Source organism: Callospermophilus lateralis, unplaced genomic scaffold, assembly GCF_048772815.1.
Source record: "Callospermophilus lateralis isolate mCalLat2 unplaced genomic scaffold, mCalLat2.hap1 Scaffold_63, whole genome shotgun sequence".
Classification (NCBI taxonomy): domain Eukaryota; kingdom Metazoa; phylum Chordata; class Mammalia; order Rodentia; family Sciuridae; genus Callospermophilus; species Callospermophilus lateralis.
In genome coordinates this window covers 7,026,168-7,039,381 of record NW_027514713.1, presented here as the reverse complement: position 1 = coordinate 7,039,381, position 13,214 = coordinate 7,026,168, and the positions used below count along the sequence as shown (strand labels likewise).

Genomic DNA, 13,214 nt, shown 5'->3' with positions numbered 1-13,214 from the left:
GTCCCCACTGCCCTCCATTCTATAATGCAGCCAACCAGCACACCATTCTTCCTGCTGATCAGAGTTTTCAACATATCTCTGTTAATCTGGACCAAAAGGGTGGGTATCCACAATTCCAGTAAATAGAGGCAGTCCCTGGGTCTTGGAGATAAAACATACAGGAGACCCTGATATCTCAAAGACAGAGTTCCAGCAATGGGACCTTTCTAAAGAGGGAACCCCCTTGGTGAATCGCCAAGGAAATGACTATAATTGCTTCAGTTGAAGAAGTGGGGTTTCTTCCTTCACATGCCTCTAAGCACAGTGAGATAGCCAGACTCTGAAGATCGGCTCTCCTTTCTGTCGATGGTAGCAGCAAGTTTTTGTTTGTTTGTTTGTTTGTTTGTTTGTTTTACCAGAACCAATTCTGACTGTCTTCTTTTACATAATTCCTACAGGCACATTTAATTGAAACTCACCTCAGTTTCTATCCCTTGGATGACCATGTAACCATGACTACAGCTTTCCAGAGCTCCTTAGAGATCTGTGTCTCAGTTTCTTTTGTTGATAGAGCCTGACTTGTGTTGTTGATGACTCTTGACCTGCCAAATTCATGTCCTTGTTGGGTCCTGGAAATATAAGAACATAAAGGCCAGGGTTTCTGATCAACCATCAAGAAAGTCTAGAAAAAGGACCCCTAGTAAAGAAGTTTCTTCAGTAAGCACTCTGATTCTGCTGAGAAGAATCTGCAGTGCACCTGTCCTCCATTGACATCTCAGGCAGAATCCAACTTGATGAAACTCATTACTGGAAGTTAAAATACATTTTTTTAAGATTATAGAGGATGTGAGCCTACCAGAGAAGAGCTTCCACCTAGCCAGTTTTTCCCTGAAAACTGCTGCAGTTAAATTATTTTATTAACTATTTTATTACTCTAAAAAACATATTTTTTTGGTCTAATCTGTTCATTGGCTCTCTGTAATTGCACTCCACTGCATGCCCTTATTCGGGTTTGCCAAACATACACTAGTTGATTTGAATCAAATTCAGGGTGCAGTCAGTAACCACTGTACGCATCTACATATGTTTTTTTACCATAGTATAATATTTTGTAATTTTTTCTTGTGTGGAAACTGTATTGGAAAAGAAAGAAAACTTTTTTTAAAACCAGTTTATCATTTTATTAAACTAGTTTTCCTATCAGTAAAAGTTTCACCAAAAGAAATTTAGATTTCTGTAAGCCCTTGCTTCCCTGAATAAAACAGTGGGAACAAGACTTCTTTTCTACTTGATGTGACATAATTCAGTCTCAACAGGAAAAGCTTATAATTAGAATGTTTTAAATGTTTAATGATGTGTAGCAAATGTGTATATACATATATATGTGTGTGTATACAACTTAAACTTTATACATGTTATATAGTATATATGTTATATATGGTAGAAGGTCCTCTTATTTTTAGTAGTAATTTATGAGTAGTGCTCGGTGTAATGAAGTTACTTCCTGATAGAAATATGCACATCAGTTAGTGTACTATTGGTAGTTCGTTCTCTCTCTCTCTCTCTCTCTCTCTCTCTCTCTCTCTCTCCCCCTAACCCCTCTCTTTTTTTAGCTGTCAATGGACTTTTGTTTTATTCCTTTATATGCAGTGCTGAGACTTGAACCCAGTTCCTCACACATGCATGGCAAGCACTCTGCCACTGATCCACAACCCTAGCCCTCGTGTTGATAGTTCTCTATTGTCCTTCTATCCTGGTTTTATAGAGTTAGTAGACAAATCAATATAATATTTGGCTGATTTGCAGAGTATATATAACACTGTGATATAAAGTATTTCAATTTTTAATGTGTACTTCTCTAGTTTTTAAATCTAATTTATTTCAAATCTGGAAAATGATTTGTCTCCTTAGAATACTGATTAGGCAATCTTCATATAATTCATTGGTGATATAATTTTACCAGATGTCTCTCTCTCAGATTCTTCCTCAGAATAGTGTTGGTCATTCATTTGGTGATGTACATCAAAGAGAAAACGATGGTATAAATGGACATACAGAAGGTAAGAACCACTCATTATAAAATCATTGGATATAATGCATGTTTAAAACATGAGCACTAGTGTGATTTAATAGTGGAAGAAATGAAAATAATAAATAGTATGGGAGTTGAAATAGTGTATCTTATCAAGTTGCAACCACAGGGTAAGTTGGAGTTGTCCTAGAGGAGCTGAGTTATCAGGTCCATTTCCAGACCTGCTTAAATTAGAGGAAAGTTGGGACATAAGAAAAGGGGAGAGAAGAATTCAGAAATGAAGAATAAGAAAAGACTATAGACAACAACAACCAAAAAGAAAAAGAAAAAGAAAAAATAAGCAGATGCCCTTTGATGATGGCCTGATTTAAAACATTCCTTGGAAAGATTATGACTTCTAATACATCTACAAATTAGAGTACAAATTGGGAGAATTTTAAAAATGAGAAATTCAAATATTACATGGTAAACCCAAAGAACTTAAACAGTTGGTGTGTTTTATTCTACATGTCATTTGAAACCTTGTGTAACAGTACAGAGCTCTTATTCCAGAGATCCAGCTTTGTCCTTTATTACTTAATAAAACTTCATTCTACACTGGTTTCAGGAAATGATATATCCTCTATTTTTCATGGAACATTTTTTCCATTCTGGCGTGCTTCCTTCTATTTGGCACTCCTGCCATCTTCTTATTCATTTCTGCTCATGCATATGCTTCCCATACTCATCCTATCTTCAGCATTAGGAGCCATCTAGCTAAAATGCAAATGTGACTATGAACCTCTTTAGACGATAAAAAGCCAGCTTTTAAAATTACCCAGAAATCCTTCATGAGTTAAGCCTAACACTTTATCCTTTCCCTTAATTTTACTGTCATCTGGATGGCTCCTCACCAATCCCTATATTTTTAGACAAATACTGACCCATTTAATGCTTCAGTCTGTGTGTAGCTACAGCCTTTTAAGCTTTCCCCATTTTCTGCCTCTGACTGGTAACCTCATTCCTTTAGTCTCTGCTGAATTCTAGCTCTAGGAAAGCCACTATTCCTGGCACCTTTTTATTCTATTCTCATAGGGAACATATTAATTTTTGGTTCAAATAAACTGTTGATGCTCAGGTGATGTAAAAGAGGTCTTCTCAAGTTCAGGAGCCAAAGGACTATACAGGGGAAGGAGTAATTTACAAGTCAACTGGTAGATATCCAGTTGAACAGTGGCTGAAATGCTGAGATACCTCAAGGGGGTAAAAACAGTTTATGACAAGGAGATTGGTAATCATGCAGGACTGAACAGACTAAGTCTTACAGAAGAACACATTTTTTAGAGTAATATAAAAAAACATTGCATGTGAAAGATATTCATTGGTAACAGTAGAAAGAGTCTAAGTCACTGTGGAAATGACTACTTATGAATAGTTGCTTTTAAAAGTTAATGTTATGGGGAAGAGAATAGCAAATTATGTGTATCCCCACATTTCTATAGTGTTTTTAAAATTTAGTTCTGGCAAATTTTCATTCATCTTGAGTGGATATACCTTTGAGATATTCTTGTTTTCTTAAACCTGGTGATACATAGTGTCTCCTCAGGTAGACTGTTGAAGTTTTATACCACTAAAACATTCCCTGAAAAAAATTCTTTGCTGGGTACAGTGGATCACCTCTAAACACAGCTATTGGGAGGTTGAGACAAGAGCGTGGCAAGTCTCAGGCCAGAACAAACATTTTAGAGAGACCCAGTTTCCAAAAATAAACAAATATACAACTCTGGCAGAGCTCTTGCAATGTTGCAATGTTCTAGGGTTAAATCACTGAGTACACACAAGTATACCCCACCAATAAACAGTTAAAGAGGTAATATCACCTAAAATTCAAGCTTATAATTACTTTTTATTTTTGGCAGACTGTCATTCTCTCTAAATGTTCTAAGTAGTTTATGTAAATCTACATACATTTTTCAGCTGAACCACTTTGGTTCTCATCATCTGAAGAAGAGGAGGAAGGTCTTGATGACACCAAAATTAAGCAGCCACAGGTGTGTTCACTCATATATATTTTTTAAAACTTCTGATTTCTTACTGTATTCCTTAGTTTAAGAAAGTCTATATGGGCAAATTTGATTACCTTTCATAACAGTGGTTTAAAATCTAAAGGTGATAATTTAATATTCAAACCTAATAGAATTTAACTGGTTATGAATCTGAAAATAGCATTAAAATTCAGGATAATATATAGATAAATATTATCCTTGTGATTCGGGCAGAAGTTTTTCTGAATATTATTTGGGTTTCCATTTTTTTAATCCCTGAAAATGATGAAGAAGTTAAAATTAGTGGTTTTGCAAATAACCATTTAATTAATGAACATTAATTGTGATGGTCATTGAGTACATTTATGGTAAAGGATGGTCCTTTCCAGTGGCTCAGTTTTAGTTACATATAAACATGGAAAATCACACCCATCTCAGGTGCTCTTTGGGTATCATAGGCAGAGTGAGTGAAAAGACACACATACATGCAGATCCTAATCAAACAGCAATTTCAGACCAGTTTTTCTCATACACTCAAATGTGCATAGCTCACACACCCAGCCCATGGACAGCTGGTGAAATCCTTGAATTCATTTACTATTCTAAAAGCCAAAGTTCTAGGTTTCATTTGGTCTGAGGCTCTCTACAGTGCCTCTCCATGTTTTCTTTTTTTCCATAGCTGCTCTTTTTTCATCCAGAATGCACACAGGAGCCAATATGACTCAAGCTCTGAAAAATGGTCAGGAAGTGCTGTACATTTTTGTGCTGTCATTTTTCTTCATTGGTGTACTTTTTAGTTCTCTCTCAGAAGAACTTTTTGTTTACTCTACCCAGATCCTGTGTGTGGCTTTCTAACAGTACAATAGAAATATTTCTTCACCTACTTTGTCATTTTATTAAACTGGATTTTCTCTCAGTGAAACACTTACTATAAGCTCCTTAGATCCTGTGAGACTGTGATGACCAAAATGAGGCAAGTCCAACAAAGTCTTATTCCTGCTCAACATCACATAATTCCAAATCTCTTATCACACTGAGTCTCATAAGTCTGTTATTTAAAACATGTAATGCAACATAATATTAATTATATTTCTCAAGAATGTTTAATTAAATATTTAATGCATTCTCATCTTGTGGGGTTGTGATATATGTTTGTTTACACTCTTAGAATACATGCATTCATGTTATTAAATTTTCAGGGAATACCTTTTCTATGATATCCATCTTGCTTTTACCAAATCAGGAGCCATTGGAAGACAAGAGTTAGCTTCATCTGAAGCACAAATTCTAGGTTGCCCTGTGGAAAATATGACTGTACTTATCTACATTTTAGTTAGCTGCTTTCAAGACCAAAATTTGGGTGATGTCTAAAAGAGTGATAGTGAAGTTTTCATGCAGCTCATTGGGGTCCTTTATTTTGCAGGTATTTTCTGAGGGTGGTCCACAGATGTGCATTTCTCACTCATCTGGAGAGAAACATTATATAGCAAAAGAGAAAGCAGATGGACATGTCCATGGTAAGAACTACATACTCTACACAGTTCTTTGGACAGAATATTGACTTCTAATATGAGTGCTGATTTATTCTAATACTTGGAAAAATGAACCTAGTAAACAGGTAATAATGAAAAAGTGAGAAAGATAATGAGTTGTCTCTCTTAAGACCAGGTCCAGCAGCAGGTTATAGTGGGAGTGTCCCTCTTAGTTTCTATACAAGACATGCATAGATCATAGGGGAGTTGAAAATTGTGAAGTAGAAAGGATAATGGTGAATTCACATTGGGAAAGGCAGAGAGAGTGAGTGCAGCAAGTAAATGAAGGAATAAGAAACAATGAAGGCAGGTAAATTTCAGTCATTTACCAGAATAAAAAGACCACCTGTTCAAAATGTGGAAAGAAAATGGGAGTTTCCAGTTGTGCAAATGACTCAAGGTGTTAATATTTTTTCTCACCACTCATTTCTGAGTTGTCATTAGAAAGGAATTGACATGTGAAGAACTGATCATGAAGAAAGGAAGTTTTTTTTTTCTTTTTAAGTCAAATGTTCATAAATCCATGTGTCTGGTCATAAATTTATATAAAACAATATTGTAATTAAAACAAATAAAAAATAAAAGTACCTATATCATAGACATTCTTGCCACTACCTAGGATGAAGCACAGATGGCAGACACAGCAGTATGGGAAGTGGAAAAATGTGCAAATTGTTATGGACTGATACCTAAATTCATAGCTTTTAAAAATATTCTTTGGAAAATTTGGAAAGGAGAAGGGAGAATAGACATTGAGAAAAGCAGAGAGAATACAGTGAGTAAATGAAGGAGAAAGGACTTCTTCTCATCCTTCAGTTTTGGGAACATCATTGGGTGGAAACCTGGCTCTATTATTGTAAGGCATTTGAAGGCAGGGAAATGAGAAGCAGACTAAGTGCAGACCCAGACTCTCAGACTCTAATAGATCATCTGTGGGGAACCCAATTCAAAATGCATACTCTGACTTACCTGGCCTGCACATCTATGTTTTCTTCCATGTAAGGTAATTCCAATAATCACTATCTGCCCGCCACCATGTAAAGACATCAGCAAAGGATTTCCTTTTATCCAAACTAAATGCAGAGCCACTGGAACATCAAATGTAATAAAGTTATTGCATACATCTTGTTTTTATTCTGATCTTGTCTCTTGGCAAGTGATAAGAACTCAAAGTATAGAATTTATATTTCTTAGGTCTAATCCTTAAATTGGGAATTAAGAAAGAGTGGTGGACTGGGGTTGTAGCTCAGTAGTAGAGTGCTTGACTGGCATGTGTGAGGCACTGGGTTCTATCCTCAGCAAAAGAAAGAAAGAAAGAAAGAAAGAAAGAAAGAAAGAAAGAAAGAAAGAAAGAAAGAGAGAGAGAGAGAGAAAAGAAAAGAGAATATGTGTCCCTCTACAACTAAAAAAAAAGAAAAGAAAAGAAAAAGAAAGAGTGGGGATAATTCATAGACAAAATGGAAAATATAAAGAATCAAGACCAGAGATCACTATGTTGCTTTTGAAAAGTTCCTGGGAAGGAGAAATGTGGAAGAAAAAAATAAGTTAGCTGGGTAATCTTGGAGGGAATGATGGGGAAACTGAGAGCATGCAATTCAGGGGCTATCAGTATATCTATCTTTTACAATATGTGAGAGATTGTAACTTGTCCATCATTTGAATCATGAGGGTCTTGTAAGTTGGGGAAAGATTCCAGCCATGATCATCTTTTCTCCATACCTGTCAGACATACTGCTTCCTGTGGTTTAAATTGAGTCATTCTGAGGAGCAAAATTACATTTCAGAATCATTCATGGTTTTTAATGACAGCTCTGCTCTTTCTCCTCTTTCCTCTCTTCCTTCCTTCCTTCCTTCCTACTCCCTTCCCTCCCTCCCTGTCTTTTTTCCTTACATAATTACTTTCTGTATTTCTTTCCTATTTGCCTGAAAATAAAATTTTGACCATGGGCATTCTAGAAATTCACTTCATTACTGAGCTACTTCCTCATCTTTCAAAAGCTGATTATAATTTTTTGATAGGCCTGGCCTTTTATGAATACACTTAAAACACTGGCAAGTCAACCAAACCAAACTCATTTGTAAACAGAAATCTTTATACAGTTCACTCTTTAAATACCCAAAATCTTTGTCATATATGCATGTGTTTGTGTGTGTAATAATATATTATTGTTATCAGATAAAGCTGTGCTCTTCCATTTCAACTTTCCCTTTAAATTTTTATGTCTCAAAAGTTTAAACCAATCAAACCTTGTTTCTTACATGTGGAAACTATCTGTTCTCACACAAGGGGATCATGAAAATCTAATCCATTTAAACCAGAGAATACAGGAATAGAGGATGCACAAGAGGAACCAGCATCCCACCTGAATATAAGAAACAAACAATAGGTGTCATAGCTTTCAGAGTCAAAGTATGTATTTCAACTGACTCATTCAGATATCTTTGTTGAGAAATGAACCTAACATTTCCCTGGGATCAGAACACAGCTTTGGCCTTACTAAACAAAATGAAAGGACAAATGCAGTAAATATATACATACTTAAAATTATAAAGATTAAATCTTTTCAATAGTATTTCCATAAGTTAGGTTCTATGGCTTGTTTTTGTTTTGACTTCACCTTTGCCATTGACTCTCTTAGGAACCTTCTTTGCTTCTCCACTAGAGGATTGTTGGATTCTCCATCAATCTTTGCATTGGTATATGTTCCCTTGTCTCTTTTATTTATGGTCATTGGACAAATACCCTCAGATTTGTGAAATGAACAGCATGTTTCACAAAACTTATTCACAAAATTTCTTTGGCATATTTTAGTCACATGACTGTTGTCAGCCAATCCAGCCAGCACAGAAACCCAGGAGATAGCATAATTTTTAGCACAGCTGAACCATGGACCTCAGCTGTATGTGGAGGCATCTTTAATGTATGAGTTGTTTTGTCCTCTTCACCTTTGCTTGATTGTATACCCCTTTTGTTTTTCAGCCTCTAGGGATTCATCTGATTTCAGAAAGGTAATTAAATTTCTATATTTATTCTAAATTATTAACTTTGTAGTCAATGAAAAATACACTCTTTATTTACTATCTTCTTTCTAAGCGCACCGATCCCATCACAATAAAAGAGGCCCTTCCACGGAAAGGATTAGGCAAGGTGAAAGAAAAGACAGTCAAATTGGGTAAGTTTTGCTTTACAACACTCCAGGGAACACAATGTTAAAACACTTGAAACGCTACCAGTGTTCTCACATGTAAGGTGGTTTTCCCAAAGAGGTGGGAGGATTTTCCTCACAATGTCATCAGTAGTCGCAGAAAATGATCTCGCCTCTGTGTTTCTGGGAATATCCCCTCAATTCTGAATTGTTTCCCTTCCCTATCATACTGTTAAATTCTCCCTATTTCCAGCCTTTGGAGTGAACTAGCTACCATGCAAATGTCACCATAAGCATCTCTTTAGAATGTGAAAGGTCAACCTTCTGAAATTTCTTAGAAATATTTCCTGACATGAGCAAGCCTCATTCCATATCTTTATACCTTTCATCTGCCTCAACTGTCCTCTGGCATTAGGCCTCACCTATCCCTTTATTCTGAGACAAATCCTGACCTATTTGATACTATTCTCTGTGTGGGCCTACAGCAATTCATGCTCTCACCATCTCCTGCTCTCTGGCTACTCACCTCTCACCTTTTTGCAGGGTGAGTAGCCAGAAAAAACACCATCCCTAGGGGCACATTTCTCTGCTTTCTTAGTTCATTTTCTCTGACACTTCAGCTGGTCACATTAGCTTCCAGACACATAGGTTCCCCTTTGCCCTTCTCACTGGAGTCACACAGGTATATTCTAGCCTGCACCAGTTTTTTCTACCTTCCATCAGGCACAACCTAGGTCCCTTGATAGGCACTTCCAGGATCCTCGTGTGTGTGTGTGTGTGTGTGTGTGTGTGTGTGTGTGTGTGTGTGTTGTTTAGAGGAACTGAATCAAAGAAACCACTGTTGCACTCTTTCCGAGGATGGCTACGGCTTCAGCACTCTCAACACCCATTGAGAGAAGAGCATGCTTTTTAAGCACCAGTGCATAGTGCACCTTTTGGTCAGATCAGTTTAAGCAATATTTTTGATCTCAGGTTTCTATTTAGCAGGGCACATAATGGTACAACTCAGAATGCAACTTCCTCTTCTCTCTACCCATTTGTCTGAGGCAGATCTGCACTGATATTTGCATGCAGGTTGTAGGCCTTTTTTTGTTTATGTTACACAGATTACTGAATCTCTGGACCTTTTCAGTGTTCAGAAATTTTAGGGATTTGAATAAAATCCCTCTTTCACTCACTTTGCTGAGAAGTTCTTCACCAACTCTTTGGTCTCCATGCAATTGTGTAGCTTAGAATGCAGCTTACTCTATACCAACATTTTCCCAGAATCAGCCCTTCTTTCAATGTGGATTTTCAAGCTTGTTTCTGAGCAAATTTCATTGATCTTGAGTAGTCAAATCTTGGCAATATGGTTTGCACTGAACCTTGTATCCTGTCATGTCTCTATAAGGTATGTTTTGAGGATTTGGATCAAGAAAAACTACTCCCTGAGAAATCAATGTTTGTTGGGTGCAAATGGGTACATCTTTATTCACAACTACTTGGAAGTCCAAGCCTTGAAGGATGGCTGTATTCAGTCCACTCAGAGGACTCCAGTTGCCAATTAAAGTGGCCATGGGATAGAACTAAGTGGTAGAGTATTTGACAAGAAAGCATAAGTTTGTGGGTCCACTCCCAAGGTGTATACACAAAGAAAGAAAAAGAGAAAAGAAAAAATGTGGAAAGTTGAAACCAGTAATTATTCAGCAAATATTAAACTTAATTGAAAATCATATTTGGGAATATCAAGTTGTTTTGGTGTTACAATTACACTTTTCTATTTGGATTGATGTTCACTCTTTCTAATGCAGTTCTAAGGAATGTGAGTAAATGTATTCATTTATCAGCAGAGACCCATTTTGACATGACTTCAGAGGAAGAGCACAAAAGTTTTGATGACGGTCAGTGTACCCAGTCTCAGGTATGTCAACATATAAAGCATTTCTTCCTGTTTCCTCTTGTTTTTCTTTCTTAAAGGAGGCCAAATAAAAATACCATTTAAATAGTCTTTTGGAATCCAGGCATTATATATTACTAATTACATCTAAAACTACTCTGAACTGGTTAGAATCTGAAAATAGTATTAGTATTCCTGTCAACCTATAGCTAAATTTACTATGTAATGGAGGCAAAACAATTCTAAATGTTGCTTGTGCTTCCACTTGCATAAACATTTTGAAAAATAAAAAGTTGAGACTAAATTTGAGACTGACGAATAACCACCTGGGTTATGAATGGTAATGGTCACTGACTACATTCATGTGAAAGGGTGATATTGTCAAAGGCTCAAAATTCTAGTGAAAATTAGTAGTTATTTGCTACAAGTTGGAAAAAAAATATATATATATATATATAACTTTACATCCTGGTTAATGTTTATTTGTTATTTTTTGTTTATTTTTTATTGATTTTTTTAAAAAAATAAATGACAGCAGAATGCATTATAATTCTTATTACACATATATGGCACAATTTTTTATACCTCTGGTTGTGTATAAAGTATGTTGACCCAATTTTTGTCTTTTTACGTGTATTGAACAATTTTTTTCTGTGGTGACCTTTTTATTTTGTTTCTCATCCTTGCAGAAAATTCAGTCAATATGTTGAATAATTTTATCAAAATGTCTTAGTATATTAAAGAAATGTATTTGTGTGCATTAATGGGGCAATGATGGAATTTTTTCTCACATTGCCAACATTCCTGCTGTGAGATTTAGCACACATCTAGATTTATTTTATTTGGCTGACATATGTAGGTCCTTGGGTTTACAGCTTTCCCTTTGCGGTGTATCCTGGGCAGGGGCCATATCTCAGTGTCAAATCCCCAACTGAACACCTAAGTCTCATATTTTCAAACAAAAACTTAGTTCATTGTTTAAAAAGTGTAATCCTATTTAATATGAAACATACTCCTCAAAATTCTTTAAAATAAGACTTGACAGCCTTCTCACATTTGATGGTGAATGCAAAGTTGGATGAGTTACAATGAATATCATTCCTCCCATCCTTTGGGGTGTATACACCTTTGTTAGCATGTTGTCAAGGAATGCCTTTTCTATGAAATCCACCATGCTTTTACCAAATCAGGAGCCATTGGAAGATAAGTGTTCAGCTTCATCTGGAGCACAATGCTAAGACACCCTGTGGAAGGTATGACTGCTCAGTCTGTAGTTATCTACTTGTTAGTTAGCTGCTTTCAAGACCAAAATTTGGGTGATGTCTAAAAGAGTGATAGTGAAGTCTTCATGCAGCTCATTGGGGTCCTTTATTTTGCAGGTATTTTCTGAGGATCATCCACAGATATTTGTTTCTCACTCATCTGGAGAGAAACATCATAAAGCAAAAGAGAAAGAAGATGGACATGTCCATGGTAAGAACAACATATTCTACACAGTTCTTTGGATAGAATATTGATTTATAACATGAGTGTTGATATATTCTAGTACTGGGAGAAATGAACCTAGTAAACAGGGAATAAAGAAAAAGCAAGAAAGATAAAGAGTTGTCTCTCTCAAGACCGAAGTCCAGCAGCAGGTTATAGTGGGAGTGTCTCTCTTAGTTTCTGTACAAGACAAGTATAGACCACAGGGGAGTTGGAAAACTTGAATTTTTATGTTGGAAAGAATAATGTTCTTCACATTCTACCTGCTTTCTGTTCATTTCTTAGTGTATTTTCATTTTCCTCAGGGAATCTTTTCTATAGATCAGATTTATGTATTAGATCACAAACCTCTTTTCTAATATCATCTGTCTAAAATTATAATGAACTTTTTTGTGTGTCTGTCTTCTCCTTTAGACTTTAAGCTAAAGAAAAATAGGGGTCTAATCTCATCTGCTATATCTTCAGAGTTCAGCATATTGTGTCACGTGTTTTATGCACTCATTCCTTTAGTGTATAAATAATGCATGTGAAATATACAGCATTCATATATTTAAATTATTCACATTTTATTTCTATCTTCTTTTTTTCTGACAGATTCTGTTAGCCTGTCAAAAACCCAGAAAGCAGTTTATTACTTCAAAGAATAATAAAGAGCAAAAAAAGTCACTGCACACAGTGTTCACTACATGTTAAAAAAAATGCACAACTGGAAAATGAGATTCATGAGCTAAAACAGAGGGTATCAGAGTTTAAGCAAGAAAATATAGAATTCAAACAACAACTCCACAATTTGAGGTATTATATCCTAGATTGAAAGAAGGAGTGGAATCTTTTCCTTTAATCCAGTAAAATAAGAAGGACAATTTTTTTTAACTACTGCCTCATCTGTTAGCACTTTGCAAGAGAGAAAATGTGAATAAATTATAAAATTCTTACAAATATGATAGCATATTATTAAATGTGATTACTTCTAAAAAATAAGTTCATATTTTTCCCCATCACAATTTTAATGGCTCTATGGAACCCCATCTGCTAGTAACCTATTTATTTAACAAACATAATTTGGGATTGTTATATGTTTATATTTTTAACTGTTTATTACAATTAATATTTCAAGAAATATCATTTATAAAAGAATTA

At 35.6% G+C, this 13,214-nt stretch overlaps 1 long non-coding RNA gene across 1 annotated transcript; it reads left to right on the top strand.

Annotated features, from left to right (window-relative positions):
• Positions 1 to 5,475: 5,475 nt before the first annotated feature.
• Positions 5,476 to 8,739, top strand: LOC143389544 (uncharacterized). The gene is made up of 3 exons (XR_013090146.1): positions 5,476 to 5,552; positions 8,548 to 8,576; positions 8,662 to 8,739. It is a non-coding gene; the product is annotated as an uncharacterized LOC143389544 (long non-coding RNA).
• The last annotated feature ends 4,475 nt before the right edge of the window (positions 8,740 to 13,214 follow it).